This window comes from Lactuca sativa, chromosome 2 (assembly GCF_002870075.4).
Source record: "Lactuca sativa cultivar Salinas chromosome 2, Lsat_Salinas_v11, whole genome shotgun sequence".
Taxonomy (NCBI): Eukaryota; Viridiplantae; Streptophyta; class Magnoliopsida; order Asterales; family Asteraceae; genus Lactuca; species Lactuca sativa.
The window spans coordinates 9,012,397-9,027,923 of NC_056624.2; positions in this window are offsets into that span (position 1 = coordinate 9,012,397).

The window sequence follows — 15,527 nt, forward strand, 5'->3', positions numbered from 1 at the left end:
TAGGAACATCGTCATTGACCTAAACGGAAACGAATTCCACGAAGAGCTATTACCCATAGAGTTAAACGGTTTCGACATCGTTTTGGGTATGGATTGGCTTAGCGCTAACGATGCTGAGATTCAATGCCGAAAGAAGATAGTAAAGGTAAACCCACCCGGAAAAGAATCATTTATGGTGTATGGGGACAAACGCAGAGTGAATTCTGGAATCATCTCCCTGATGAAAGCCAGGAAATGTTTGTCCAAAGGATGTGCATCATACTTGGCATTCGTAATCGATGCCAAGAAGGAGAAGAAAGAGGTGCAGAATATACCGGTTGTGTGTGATTATCCGGAAGTCTTTCCCGAAGATCTTCCCGGATTACCACCTGATAGACAAGTGGAGTTTCGTATAGACTTGTTACCAGGAACAACACCAATAGCAAAGGCACCTTACCGATTAGCACCGACGGAGATGAAGGAGCTCATGACGCAACTTCAGGAGCTGTTGGACAACGGTTTTATTCGACCTAGTTCATCACCCTGGGGAGCTCCGGTGTTATTCGTAAAGAAGAAGGACGGAAGCATGAGGATGTGCATAGACTACCGAGAGCTGAATAAGGCAACGGTGAAGAACAAGTATCCATTGCCGAGGATTGATGACCTATTCGATCAGCTGCAAGGTTCCAGCTACTTCTCAAAGATCGATCTTAGGTCAGGATATCATCAGCTAAAGGTGAGAAAGCAGGATATTGAGAAGACTGCATTCAGAACAAGATATGGACACTACGAGTTCTTGGTTATGTCATTCGGGCTAACCAATGCTCCTGCAGCATTCATGGATTTGATGAATAGGGTTTGTAAACCATTCCTCGATAAATCCGTGATAGTGTTCATCGACGACATTCTCATCTACTCGAAAAGCCAAGAGGAGCATGGCAAGCATATACGGGAAGTATTAGAAGTGTTGAAGAAGGAGAAGCTTTTTGCAAAGTTCTCCAAATGCGACTTTTGGATACGGGAAGTCCAATTCTTGGGTCATGTTGTTAACCAGGAGGGAATAATGGTTGACCCCGCAAAGATCGAGGCTGTAATGAAGTGGGAACGTCCAAAGAGTCCCACGGAGATTCGAAGCTTTCTAGGATTAGCCGGATATTATCGACGATTTATCCAAGGTTTTTCTTCGATAGCTGCTCCATTAACAGCTTTGACTCATAAAGGAGCTACGTATACGTGGAGTGAGAAACACGATGAGGTATTCGAGAAGCTAAAGAAGAAGTTATGTGAAGCACCGATACTTTCTCTACCCGATGGAGTCGAAGATTTCGCGGTTTATAGTGACGCTTCTGGAGTCGGGTTGGGTTGTGTTCTGACCCAAAGAGAAAAGGTGATAGCATACGCATCTCGACAATTGAAAGAGCACGAAAAGAACTACCCCACTCATGATCTGGAGTTGGCAGCGGTAGTTTTTGCCTTAAAGATATGGAGGCATTACCTCTACGGCACGAAGTGCAAGCTCTTCACTGATCATAAGAGTCTCCAGTATCTCTTTAATCAGAAGGAGTTGAACATGAGGCAACGACGCTGGCTAGAACTTCTCAAGGACTACGACTGTGAGATACTTTACCACCCAGGTAAAGCAAATATTGTTGCTGATGCTCTCATTCAGAAAGTCAATCTGGAAAGGAAAAGGCCAAGAGCGTTAAGAATTGAAGTCGTCTCGACGATTGTGGAAAGTATCAGGAAAGCTCAAGAAGAAGCTTTAGAGAAAAATGACCGAAAGGAAGAACGTTTGGGAAGAACGTTAGTGTTTGGTACAAACAGTCAAGGACTGAAGGTATTCCAAGATCGAATTTGGGTACCTAAGACGGGAGGAATAAGAGATCTTCTAATGGAAGAAGCACACAAGACCATGTACTCGATTCATCCCGGTAGCACTAAAATGTATAGGGACCTAAAACCCTACTACTGGTGGCCGACGATGAAGCTCGATGTTGCGAAGTATGTGGCCGAGTGCATAACATGTGCGAGGGTTAAGGCACAACATCAGAAACCGTATGGGAGTTTGGAACCTTTACCTGTACCCATGGGTAAATGGGAAGACATCACCATGGATTTTGTGACTAAACTGCCCAGGACGAAGAACGGTCACGACATGATTTGGGTAGTCGTGGATCGTTTCACCAAGAGTGCACACTTCATAGCAGCCAACGAGAAGTGGTCTATGGATAAGCTCGCAAATGCTTACGTGAAGGAAATTGTAAGACTTCACGGTGTCCCTCTTACGATTGTATCAGATCGTGATAGTCGTTTTACGTCAAGGTTTTGGAGGAGTCTACAAGAGGAGTTAGGTACAAAGTTATGTTTGAGTACTGCTTATCATCCGCAAACTGATGGTCAGAGCGAAAGAACGATTCAGACGCTGGAAGATATGCTGAGAGCATGTACCCTCGAATTCCAAGGGAATTGGGACGAGCACTTACCTCTAGTAGAATTCTACTACAACAATAGTTTTCACTCAGGCATCAAGATGGCACCTTACCAAGCCTTGTATGGACAAAAGTGTCGTACGCCGTCTTGTTGGCTTGAAGCCGGAGAGAAGCAGTTTATGGGCCCCGAGATAGTCCATGAGACTACCGAGAAGTTGAAGGTGATTAGGGAAAGAATGTTAGCAGCTCTAGATCGTCAGAAGAGCTATGCTGACAAGAAAAGACGACCGATAACCTTCGAGGTTGGGGATTCCGTTCTGCTTAAAGTCTCACCATGGAAGGGACTTATATGATTTGGGAAACGAGGAAAGTTGAGTCCAAGGTTTATTGGACCGTTCAAAGTTCTTCAGAAGATTGGGAACCAAGCTTACAAGCTGGAATTGCCCGAAGAACTCAATGGTATTCATAACACTTTCCATGTGTGTTATTTGAGGAAATTCACGGGAGATGTTCCCGACATAATTCCAATCTCAGAGTTAAGGATGGATGAGAATAAAAGGCTGATCGAAGAGCCTGAGGCAATTGTTGACCGTAAGACTAAGAAGTTACGACGCAAGATGGTCGACTTGGTGCTAGTCCGATGGAAACATTTGAATGGGCCGAATCTCACTTGGGAAACAGAGGATGACATGATGAGTCGCTATCCACATCTGTTTGCTGATGCATGATTCCGGGACGGAATCATCCTAAGGGGGAGAGAATTGTAACGCCCGGGTTTCAGGGCTAAGCATTTTTGTCAATGTAATAGTCTAGGTCAACTCTTGTAACTCTTTTTGAAGTAATAAAGATGAAATATTTGAGTATTATGTGAATTATGTGTGTTTATGTGTTTATTATTTAATTATAAGTGTATAATTAATAAATAATAAAAATAAGCGTCAAAATTAAAGTGTGAGGTAAGCCCGATATCTCTACATAAAGTTGTAGACTATGTCTCAAGGTTTCCGTACATATAAAGAACGCCGAAATCCGAGTTATAACGAAGAAGTTATGGCCCGTCGAAGTTTTACGGCAAAACCGGCACGGCACCGGGAAGCGTAAATAGTGAATTTACGATAGAGTGAGATTTAGCCTTAGCAATCTAAACAAAAGTTGTAGAATATGTTGAACTAAGAACTTCGGTAAAAAGAACGCCCAAATCTGACTTCGTATGAGGAAGTTATGATTTTTCTAAAGATTCGGCTTAGCAGTGCACGACCCGAAACTCGAATTTTAGTTCGAGTGGTTTTTGGCTTACGCGACCTAAATGAGAGTTGAAGATCTCATTAATAGGAACTCAACGGCAAAAAGATGGACGAAAACGGAGTTCGTATGAAGGAGTTACGAATTCTTCGCGGTCATTTAACAGTCTAAAGGCCTCCTACTGTTAAATTTGAGATCGGTCGAGAATTAGCCGACGGAGTCTAAATGAAAGTTGTAGATCTTGATTTTACCTACGCGTGGATATAAAGAACATCGAAAACGGAGCTCGTATGCGAGAGTTATGATTTTTCTAAGTTCGAAGGCTGACACGCGATAGGGGGTGACGTGGCACCACCAGAATTGGACACGTGGCACCACCAGAAGGCCACCACATGGACCAACTCGGCGAGTAGGTCCCCCCTACTCGGCGAGTAGACCAGTCAGCACCCCTATAAATAGAGGTGCCGGGCATTCACTTCTCTTCACACCTCTCCAACATTCTTTCTCTCTCTACACTCTCTCTCTAAGCCTCCTTAAGCCCCCTAAAGCCTAGGTAAACCCCCTAGCACCCGAAGGAAGCCCCGAGGCTCCCGGAGTTCCGAGAAAAGAGCCTTTCGGCTCGGGAACGCTGCTCCAGCGAAGCCCGGTTTTCGAGAAAACCCGTTGTAAGTGAGCTATACCTACCCTAACTTTAGTTTAGCTTATGTTTTAATATAGTAACGTTATTAGGAACTTATAATAAGTACTTGGGCTATTATTATGAGTATTATTAACGCTTAATAATACTCGGACTAATTAATTTGTCGCGGTTATCGTTAAACTAAACCCTAGTGGTACCGATACTAGGTTTTATCGAAGGAATATCGTTTTGAGAGTATCGAAGCGTCGTCCGAGTGCTGAGTCACCACCTTTCAGGTGAGTGCATAGTTACTTTCAACTTACACATAGATATGAAGTATTTTATATAAATTACGTGCTATGTGTGCATATTATCTGAATACTTGCTATCTATGCTGGATGAACATTGTTATACACGTTTTCAATGATTTAAACTGTATATGTATTTTATATCTACGAAAATGTTGGGGTAAAACATGGGTAGATGTAATAGCTGATGTGTGATAAAATGATGAGAGGCCTCGATGTTGATGTTGTTGTTTCTGTCATCTAGCGGAGTATGGATGACGACCACGGACTCTTCTAGACAGTCCAGTGGAACACTAGCAGGCTCGCAACCTGTAGGTGTTTGTGAACGATGTGTTCACCGGTGTACTCCATCCCCCACATGGTTGCCTTTAGGACATTTATTGCTGAGGAATCCCCTTAGTAGTAGTGTCCGTCCCGATGATGATCCTTAGGCTAGGTCCCTTATGATAGGTGTTTAGGGACGTAAAGTGAGGATAACGGGAACGGGTAATCGGGTTATTGTTGATCGATGAAATTAATAAACTTATTTATTGTGGGTTGAAAACCCTATGTGCTCACCAGGCTCCCAAGCCTGACCCACTCAGTTTTATGTATTACAGGTAGTGGCGCATGAGCATAGATGTGATGTTTTGGACGAGGGATTACGGATATAGGCCTGTAGATATGAAATAATGTAGTAAGGCTTATATTGTACTGTTTATGCTTTTGATCTGTACGAACATAACATCCCAAGTCTTTTAATGAAATACATTTCTATGGAAATGCTTTTGATAAATCTTTATCATATCTTGTTTTGGGACAAATTCCGCAACACTTTCATTTGAAATGTAACTCTGATTTTTAAACAAAGCATAAACAAACCGGTCTTTTCTGGCCGTGATTTTGGGGATGTCACAGATTCCTTATGTTGGGTTTAACCCATGTGGTGATCCATGGATACTCCATGGAGGTTAAAACCCATGGAGCATAAGGAATGGGTAAAGTCATGGGTTACATGGTGTAACCCTAATGTGCACACTATATAAGGACCCCTTTAGCTCAAGAAATTAACACAAGTAATACACATATGAGGGCTAGTCAATTTGAGCTTGGAGTGTCTTCTTCTCATGGTTATTCCACGTGTTCATCATGGTGTGTGAACCATTTGAGGTGTCACACTTGGGGCACTAGGCTCTCAAGCTTCATGGAGTCAAGCAACAACAACAAGGTATGTATTTTATCTATTTTATTACCCTAGTATCAATGTTTTGATATGCTAGTTAGGATAATACCTTGGATATTCATATTTGTATGTATAATAGAGAAAAAATAGATCCAAGGTATTTAGGGTTGCATGTACACTTAGGAGTGTTAGAATGCTCAAAACCCAATACATTATGCATCTTCTTGTCCTAATCTGCTTACCGGGCCTGAAGACTCACGATCAATCTTTCGTTGGTCTTACAGATTCACAACCATTATCTAAATGTGCATGTCATCATCCTTCCTAGATATCTACTTATCACTATCGATCATTGTTTTCTGAATTTTGAGGCTACAACTAATTTAGAGGTCCTTAATATACACTATACGGATGATAAAATCTAATTTCATCCTATGTCAACCTACGAATGTTGAAATTCGATCCTAGTTTTCTATTGATTCTTACACTTATTGACTAAATTAATTACTAACTATATACGTAGTGTACCATGAAGCCTAAAATAACACAGAAGTACTAATGGGTATAGTGTAACGCCTGTGTTTTTGGGCTTGACATTAATATTGATGTAATAGTCTAGTTTAATCTTTGTAACCCGTTTCGAAATAATAGAAAAGTATTATTTGAGTATTATGTGTTTTGTGCTTAATTGTGTGTCTTAATTGAATTAAGTATGAAAAGAAGCGTCAAAATGAAATGTTAGATAAAGCCAATATCTATGGATAATGTTGTAGTAATTGAAACGAGGTTTCCGAATATATATAGAATGCCGAAATCCGAGTTATAACGAAGAAGTTATGATTTGTCGAAGTTTCGCGACAGAACCGGCACGACGTTGAATGACGTAACATACAAAATTAATATAGAGAGATATTTAGCCCTAGTGATCTAAACGAATGTTGAAGAGTTTGTTAAACCGAGAGCACGCATAAAAATAATGCCCAAATCTGACTTCATATGAAGAAGTTATGATTTTTCTAAGTTTCAGCTTAGCAGTATGCAACCCGAAACTCGAATTCGAGATCGAGTGATTGTTGGTCGAAACAATCTAAACGAGAATCGAAGATCTCGTTGATAGTAGTGTAATGGTGAAAAGACAGACAAAAACGGACATCAAATGAAGAAGTTATGAATTTATAACGGAGTTTTCTTGTCTCGGCCTACTAAAAATAATACAATAAAAATAAAGTCAAAATTAGTCGACGGATTCTAAACGAAAGTTGTAGAGCGTAGTCTCACCTACGCGTAAATATAACGAACGTCGAAAACGGAGTTCATATGAGGAAGATATGAATTTTTGAAGTTTATTAAATAATTAAGATATTAAATTTTAATATTAATTCGGATATTATCCGAAGGAGGGGGGGAGTCATCGATCTGATCCGAACTACGCCCAACGTAGTAGAGTACGCTCAGCATACCCTGAACCGCCTCAGCTACGTCACCTAACCAAATTCGAGTGTCATACGCATGCAGTGACGTCGCGTACGCCCAGCGTGCCTGGATTTACACCCAGCGTAATCGAGGTTTCAACACCCTATAAATAGATGTCAAGGGCTTCCGATTTCTTTTGGTCAACTCTTCTCTCTCACTCGTTTTTACCCCGTTTTACGTGCAAGAAATATCCCAAAGCCCCGATATTAATCCCGAATCCCGAAGCAAGTCCCGAAGCCCCGAAGATCCCGAGAAGTAAAATTCCCGAGCAGAAGCTCTGCCCGTGAAAAGCCAATTTTTGTGAAGATCTTCCAGATCTACCGAAGAATACTACTTCTACAAGTCGTAGTGTTGTCTGATCATCTTCTGATCATTTAATTATGTAGTTACTTTTCTTCTACTGCATAGATATGAAGTATTTGTTATGAAATACGTGCTATGTGTTTATAAGTTGTTTTTTTTTTACTTGAGATGGATGTTGAATGAATGTTTTATACAGGTTTTTAAATGATTTAAACTATATATATGTAATTTATATCTACAAATATGTTGGATAGAACATGGGTAGATGAAACAGTTGGTGTGTGAGGAAAGATTAGTTTGAGGATGCGATGAAAGATGATATAGATCATGAGATGAGGGTGACAGGTGAAAAATGAATGAAACCTTTACCCAAACGATGGCCCCCGTCATTCAGCAGAGTAGGGATGACAACCACAGACTATTCTAGAAAGTCCTGTGGAACACTAGCAAGCTCGCAACTTGTAGGTGTTGTGGACTTGATGTTCACCGGTGTACTCTAAAAACCCATTGATATGTATTGCTAGAGGATGTCTCGGAACCAATACTATCAATAAACGAGATAAACCCCGACGACTATGGAGTTAGCTCCAGTTAAGTGAACCTTGGTGACTATGGAGTTAGCGCATGTTGCATAAACCTTGGTGACTATGGAGTTAGCGCCCGGTAGCTATGGAATTAGTACCTGATAGATAAACTTTGGCAACAATGGACTTCGTGCCAATTCCTTATGTAAATCCTTAGGAATGAATGAATGAAGGATAGTCGATTATTAGGGTAAAACCTTAAGAAATAAAGAAGATAATGGGGATGGGTAATTGGGTTGATTGTTTGATGATTAAATATAATAATTATATTATTGTGGGTTGAAAACCTTATACGGTCACCAGGCTCCCAAGTCTGACCCACTCAGTTTTCTTTGCATTACAGGTAATGCCACAAGGGTATAAGTTGGTGGACTTGACAAGAGATTTTGGATTATAGATCAGTAGTTATAAATAATTGTTGTAAGGTCTATTTTTTTATTGTTTATGCTTTTGGTTTGTATCGGAACATGACATCCCGAGGTTTTATTATTTAATGAAAATACATTCTCTTTGAGAAATGTTTTAATAAATGGTTATCATATTTTGTTTTGGGGACAAATTCTGCAATTGTTTTCTTTAAAAAGGATTACTCTGATTTTAAAACAAAGCATAAACAAATCGGTCTTTTCTGGCCGTGATTTTGGGGATGTCACAGTTGGTATCAGAGCATTAGTTTAAGCGAACTAGGAATTTGTAGGGTTTCTAGACTTAAACTTAGAATGCTAAGTGGAGATTATGAGGTGTGTGTCTGTGATATTTTAGACACGAGCACTAGTTTATTTTAGGAAAGTTGCCTAAAATGCTTTTATGTGCTAAATGTTATATTTTTGCCATATATGATATTATTTGTTCGGATTTATGGTTTGTTGCCAACCGGATCTGGAAACCTTATGTGTGTAGGATTCTAAGCGTATGGTTATGATATTAGAATTAGCATGTAAACGTTTCGGAGTGATATGGAAGATCGTAATATCTATCACGAATGAAGATCTAAATTTCACCTTATTCGGTGTATAGATCAAGAATGGCAAGAACAAGAAGTGGAGTTGGAAATGCAAACGAAAACAGGAATCAACAGCCTCAACCACCAGTGATTAAACAAGTAGCTGTTGAAGTTGTTGCACCAGAGCAGATCACCATGGTTGGAGTGCAAGCCATGATTCGGGCTATGTTAGCCGAACAAAGGGATGAAATTCGACAGATGTTGCATGAAAATAGGGACGAACCTATCATACCCAATGAGCAACCTGAGCCGATTCCCGAGCAATCGGAGGAAGGGAACAATATTTGCATTGTGAGTCAAGTTAGGACTCAAGGAGAACAAAGGAATGACCCGGAAAGTGGAAACAACAAGGATGGGCGAATGTATAAGAATATCTTGGGCGCCAAGCTGCCAAGTCTTTCTACAATCCCAAAGCCTGTTGAGATTATGGATTGGATCTCCGAAATGGAGATGGTATTTGAAAGTTGCGACTGTAGCAACAAACAGAAGACTGTCTTTGCAGTTAGACAACTGAAGACTGGAGTCTTGAGTTGGTGGAAGTTGTTGGCAGATACTATGCCACGAGGAGAAGCCCTGAAAATGTCATGGGAGGAGTTCTTGGAACAACTAAGGACGCAGTAGTGTTCAGAGATAGATCTGATTGATCTGAACAATGAGTTCCAAAACTTGAAGAAGGGGAGGATGAGCATAGATGACTATGCTACTACAACCACTGAGAAAATGAAGTTATTTCCGTACCTAGTGCCAACAGAACTCTCCAAGACCGAGAGGTTCGCTAATGGACTGTCTGCCGACTTTGGCCCGACAGTCAAGATGACAACTACTCTGAAAACAGTTATTCGAGCAGCTAAGAATGTGGAGGCCCAACAGAAGGAAAAGGGTTTTGAAAAGATAGAGGTTGGTGAAAAGAGGAAGTTCGATGGACCTTCGGGGTCCAACAAGAAAAACAAGTTCTAGAAGTCTAGTTCGAGAGGAGGAGGAAGCGAAGCCAAATGGTGCGACAAATGTAAGAAGAAGCATCATGGAAAATGTGAAGTAGTGGCCACATGTTTTAAATGTGGAAAGCCAGGGCATTATGCCAACGAATGCACCCTTACCAAGAAAGTTTGCTATGGGTGTGGTAAGGAGGGGCACAACTCAAGGGATTGTCCGAAGAAGAAGGAGGAAACAAAACCCAATATTCCCCCAAAGCCGAAGGCGAGAGCATTCCAGATGACACTGGAAGTTGCCAAAGATGAAGTTGATGTCGCTTCAGGTACCTTTCTCGTTAACTAACTGCCTGCCCAAATTTTATTTGATTATGGAGCCAACTACTCCTTTATTTTGCATGAATTTGGTAGAAAACTAGCTTTGCCTGTTGACAGACTAGATAATGCTTTATTACTCGAAGTTGCTAGTGGCAAGTTTGTACCTGTTAGCCATCGTATGAAAAACATCTTAATTGACTTGAATTGGAATAAGTTCCACAAGGAATTATTGCCTATAGAACTGAATGCTTTCGACATCTTGTTGGGAATGGATTGGCTTAGCGCCAATGATGCCGAGATATTATGCAGGAAGAAGATAGTAAAAGTAAACCCGCCAGGGAAAGAGTCATTTATGGTGTATGGGGAAAAACGCAGAGTAAGTTCTTGAATCATTTCTCTAATGAAAGCCAGAAAGTGTTTGACCAAAGGATGTACATCATATTTGGCATTCGTGATCAATGATAAGGAGAAAAAGGAGATGCGGAGCATTCCTGTCGTGTGTGATTATCCGGAAGTATTTCCTGAAGATCTTCTCGGATTACTGCCTGATAGACAAGTGGAGTTCAAAATTGACTTGTTACCAGGGACGAGGCCTATAGCAAAAGCACCTTATCGATTAGCACCGATGGAAATGAAGGAGCTGATGATGCAACTTCAAGAGTTATTGGACAAAGGTTTCATTAGACCTAGTTCATCACCCTGGGGAGCTCCGGTGTTATTCGTGAAGAAGAAAGATGGAAGTATGAGAATGTGCATCGATTATAGAGAGCTGAACAAGGCAACAATAAAGAGTAGATATCCATTGCCGAGGATTGATGACATGTTCGATCAACTACAAGGTTCAAGTTATTTTTCGAAGATCGACCTAAGGTCAGGATATCATCAGTTGAAGGTGAAAGAGCAGGATATAGAGAAGACTACATTCAGAACACGATATGGACACTACGAGTTTTTGGTTATGTCATTTGGACTAACCAATGCTCTAGCAGCATTCATGGATTTAATGAACAGGGTTTGTAATCCGTTCCTTGATAAACTTGTGATAGTGTTGACAGATGACATTCTGATTTACTCGAAAATCCAAGAGGAGCATGGAAGACACTTGCGAGAAGTGTTAGAAGTTTTGAAGAAGGAGAAGTTGTATGCTAAGTTCTCCAAATGTGATTTTTGGATCCGAGAAGTCCAATTTTTGGGTCACGTGGTCAACCAAGAAGGGATAATGGTTGATCCCGCAAAAATTGAAGCTGTAATGAAGTGGGAACAACCAAAAAGTCCCACGGAGATCCGAAGCTTTCTTGGATTAGCTGGATATTAGCGAAGGTTTATCCAAGGCTTTTCTTCGATCGCTACTCCATTGACAGCTTTGACCCACAAAGGAGCTACTTATGCTTAGAGTGATCAGCATAAAGAAGCATTCGAGAAGCTAAAGAAGAAGCTATGCAAGGCAACGATACTTTCTCTACCCGATGGAGTTGAAGACTTTGCTGTTTATAGTGATGCGTCAGGTGTTGGGTTGGGTTGTGTTTTGACCCAAAGGGAAAAGGTGATCGCATATGCATCTTGACAGTTGAAAGAGCATGAAAGGAACTACCCCACTCATGATTTGGAGTTGGCAGCGGTAGTTTTCTCTCTAAAAATATGGAGGCATTACCTCTGTGGCACGAGGTGTAAACTTTTCACTGATCATATGAGTCTCCAATATCTCTTTAGTCAGAAGGAATTGAATATGAGGCAATGACGTTGGCTAGAGTTACTTAAGGACTACGACTGCGAGATACTTTACCACCCCTGTAAAGCAAATGTTGTTGCTGATGCTCTCACTCAGAAAGTCAATCTTGAAAGAAAAAGGCCAAGAGCATTGAGAATAGAAGTTGTCTCGACAATTGTGGAGAGTATAAAGAAAGCTCAAGAGGAAGCTTCTGAGAAGAATGACCGAAAGGAGGAACGTTTGGGCAAAACATTAGTGTTTGGTACAAACGGTCATGGACTGAAGGTATTCCAAGATCGTATTTGGGTACCTAAGTCAGGAGGAATAAGAGATATTTTGATGGAGGAAGCTCAAAAAACCATGTACTCAATTCATCCCGGTAGCACTAAAATATATAGAGACTTGAAACCCTATTACTGGTGGCCGATGATGAAGCTTGATATTGCAAAGTACGTGGCGGAGTGTGTGACATGTGCAAGAGTTAAGGCACAACATCAGAAACCATACGGGAGTTTAGAACCTTTACCTGTGCCTATGGGTAAATGGGAAGACATTGCTATGGATTTTGTCACTAAACTACCCAGAACAAAGAATGGTCACGACATGATTTGGGTGGTCGTTGATCGATTCACTAAGAGTGTGCATTTCATAGCAGCCAATGAGAAATGGTCTATGGATAAGCTTGCGAATTCTTACGTGAAGGAAATTGTGAGGCTTCACGGTGTTCTGTTAACGATTGTGTCAGATCGTGACATCCGTTTTACCTCAAGGTTTTGGAAAAGTTTACAAGAGGAAATGGGTACCAAGCTGTGTTTAAGTACAACTTACCATCCACAGACTGATGGTCAGAGTGAAAGAACAATACAAACACTTGAAGATATGCTGAGATCATGTACCCTAGAATTCCAAGGTAATTGGGATGAACACTTACCTTTGGTAGAATTTTCCTACAATAATAGTTTCCACTCGAGCATAAAGATGGCACCTTATCAAGCTTTGTACGGACAGAAGTGTCGTACGTCGTCTTGTTGGCTTGAGGCTGGGGAAAAGCAGTTTATGGGACCGAAGATAGTCCGTTAAACTGCTGAAAAGTTGAAAATAATCAGGGAAAGAATGTTAGCCGCTCAGGATCGTCAAATGAGCTATGCTGACAGCAAGCGAAGACCGATGAATTTTGAAGTTGAAGATTTGGTTTTGCTTAAAGTCTCGTCGTGGAAGGTACTTATAAGATTTGGTAAAAGGGGAAAATTAAGTCCAAGGTTTATTGGACCGTTTAAAGTTCTTCAGTGGATTGGGAACCAAACTTACAAGCTCAAACTACCAGAAGAACTGAATGGAACTCATAACACTTTCCATGTGTGTTATTTGAGGAAGTTCACGGGAGAAGTTCCCGACATGATTCCACTTTCAGAGTTGAGAATCTATGAGAATAAGAGGTTAATTGAAGAGCCAGAGGCAATCGTTGATCGAAAGACTAAGAAGTTGCGACGCAAGATGGTCGAGTTAGTGCTTGTCCGATGAAAACATACGAATGGGCCAAATCTCACCTGGGAGACGGAGAATGACATGATGAGTCACTACCCGCATTTGTTTGTTGATGTGTGATTCCGGGGACGTAATCATTCTAAGGTGGAGAGAATTGTAACGCCTGTGTTTATGGTCTTGTCATTAATATTGATGTAATAGTCTAGGTTAACCTTTGTAACCCGTTTCGAAATAATAGAAGTGTATTATTTGAGTATTATGTGTTTTGTGCTTAATTGTGTGTCTTAATTGAATTAAGTATGAAAATAAGCGTCAAAATGAAATTTTAGATAAAGCCGATATCTATGGATAATGTTGTAGTAATTGAAACGAGGTTTCCGAATATATATAGAATGCCAAAATTCGAGTTATAACGAAGAAGTTATGATCTGTCGAAGTTTCGCGACAGAACTGGAACGACGCTGAATGACGTAACATACGAAATTAAGATAGAGAGATATTTAGCCCTAGTGATCTAAACGAATGTTGTAGAGTTCGTTAAACCGAGAGTGTGCATAAAAAGAATGCCCAAATCGGACTTCGTATGAGGAAGTTATGATTTTTCTAAGTTTCAGTTTAGCAGTATGCAGCCCGAAACTCGAATTCGAGATCGAGTGATTGTTGGTCGAAACAATCTAAACGATAATCGAAGATCTCGTTGATAGTAGTGCAATGGTGAAAAGACAGACAAAAACGGACGTCAAATGAAGAAGTTATGAATTTATAACGGAGTTTTCCTATCCCGGCCTACTAAAAATAATACAATAAAAATAAAGTCAAAATTAGCCAATGGATTCTAAACAAAAGTTGTAGAGCGTAGTCTCACCTACGCGTAGATATAAAGAATGTCGAAAATGGATTTCGTATAAGGAAGATATGAATTTTTAAGTTTATTAAATAATTAAGATATTAAATTTTAATATTAATTCAAATATTATCCGAAGGAGGGGGGAGTCATCAATTTGATCCGAACTACGCCCAGCATAGATGAGTACGCTCAACGTACCCTGAACCGCCTCAGCTACGTCACCTGACCGAACTCAAGTGCCATACGCATGCAGTGACGTCGCGTACGCCCAGCGTACCTGGATTTACGCCCAGCGTAATCGAGGTTTCAACACCCTATAAATAGATGTCAAGGGCTGCCGATTTCTTTTGTTCAACTCTTCTCTCTCACTCGTTTTTACCCCGTTTTGCGTGCAAGAAATATCCTGAAGCCCCGAAGCAAGTCTCGAAGCCCCGAAGATCCCGAGAAGTAAAATTCCCAAGCAGAAGCTCTGCCCTCGAGAAGCCAATTTTTGTGAAGATCTTCCATATCTACCGAAGAATACTACTTCGGGACTTCGGTGTCAGCTATCGCTGGAACAAATCTGGAGATCCTGTGGCTTGTGAGGGATACTTCCGGTACAGGCTGAACTACTCCGGGTACACTTGAGATCATTTGTCTTAGTTGTTGTAGCTCCTTAGCCATGATCGGGATTAAACCTATATCAAAATCCATTGAGTTAGTAGTAAAGATTTTATTATTAACGGGGTTACCAGGATCCTTGTTATTGGGAGTAACAAAGGTTTCGTTGGGATCCTGGGCCATATGGGCTTGGTGTAACACTCGGTTTTGGATTTGCTTCGTCACTCGGGGTTGTAGCCCAATCATCAATTGTCATAAGGTTTAATGCCTTGGGAAGGGAAGGATTTGGTCCATCTCGAATGTGGTGGCAAGGTATAAGTGATCCACATGCTCGATTGTGTCTTCGGAGGCCAAGGGTATAATCGTAAAGTGATATCTCGATCTTTTGAGTTTTTGGTTTTGTTCAGGAGGTTTTAAGGCTTGGATGTGTCGTTAGAAGTGTAGGTTTTCTCTCCACCTTTTCATGGATATAAGGTTCGTTGGAAACAGACCTAGGATGAGGGAGTTATGGTATCTTGAAGTTATTGGCAGATTTGGC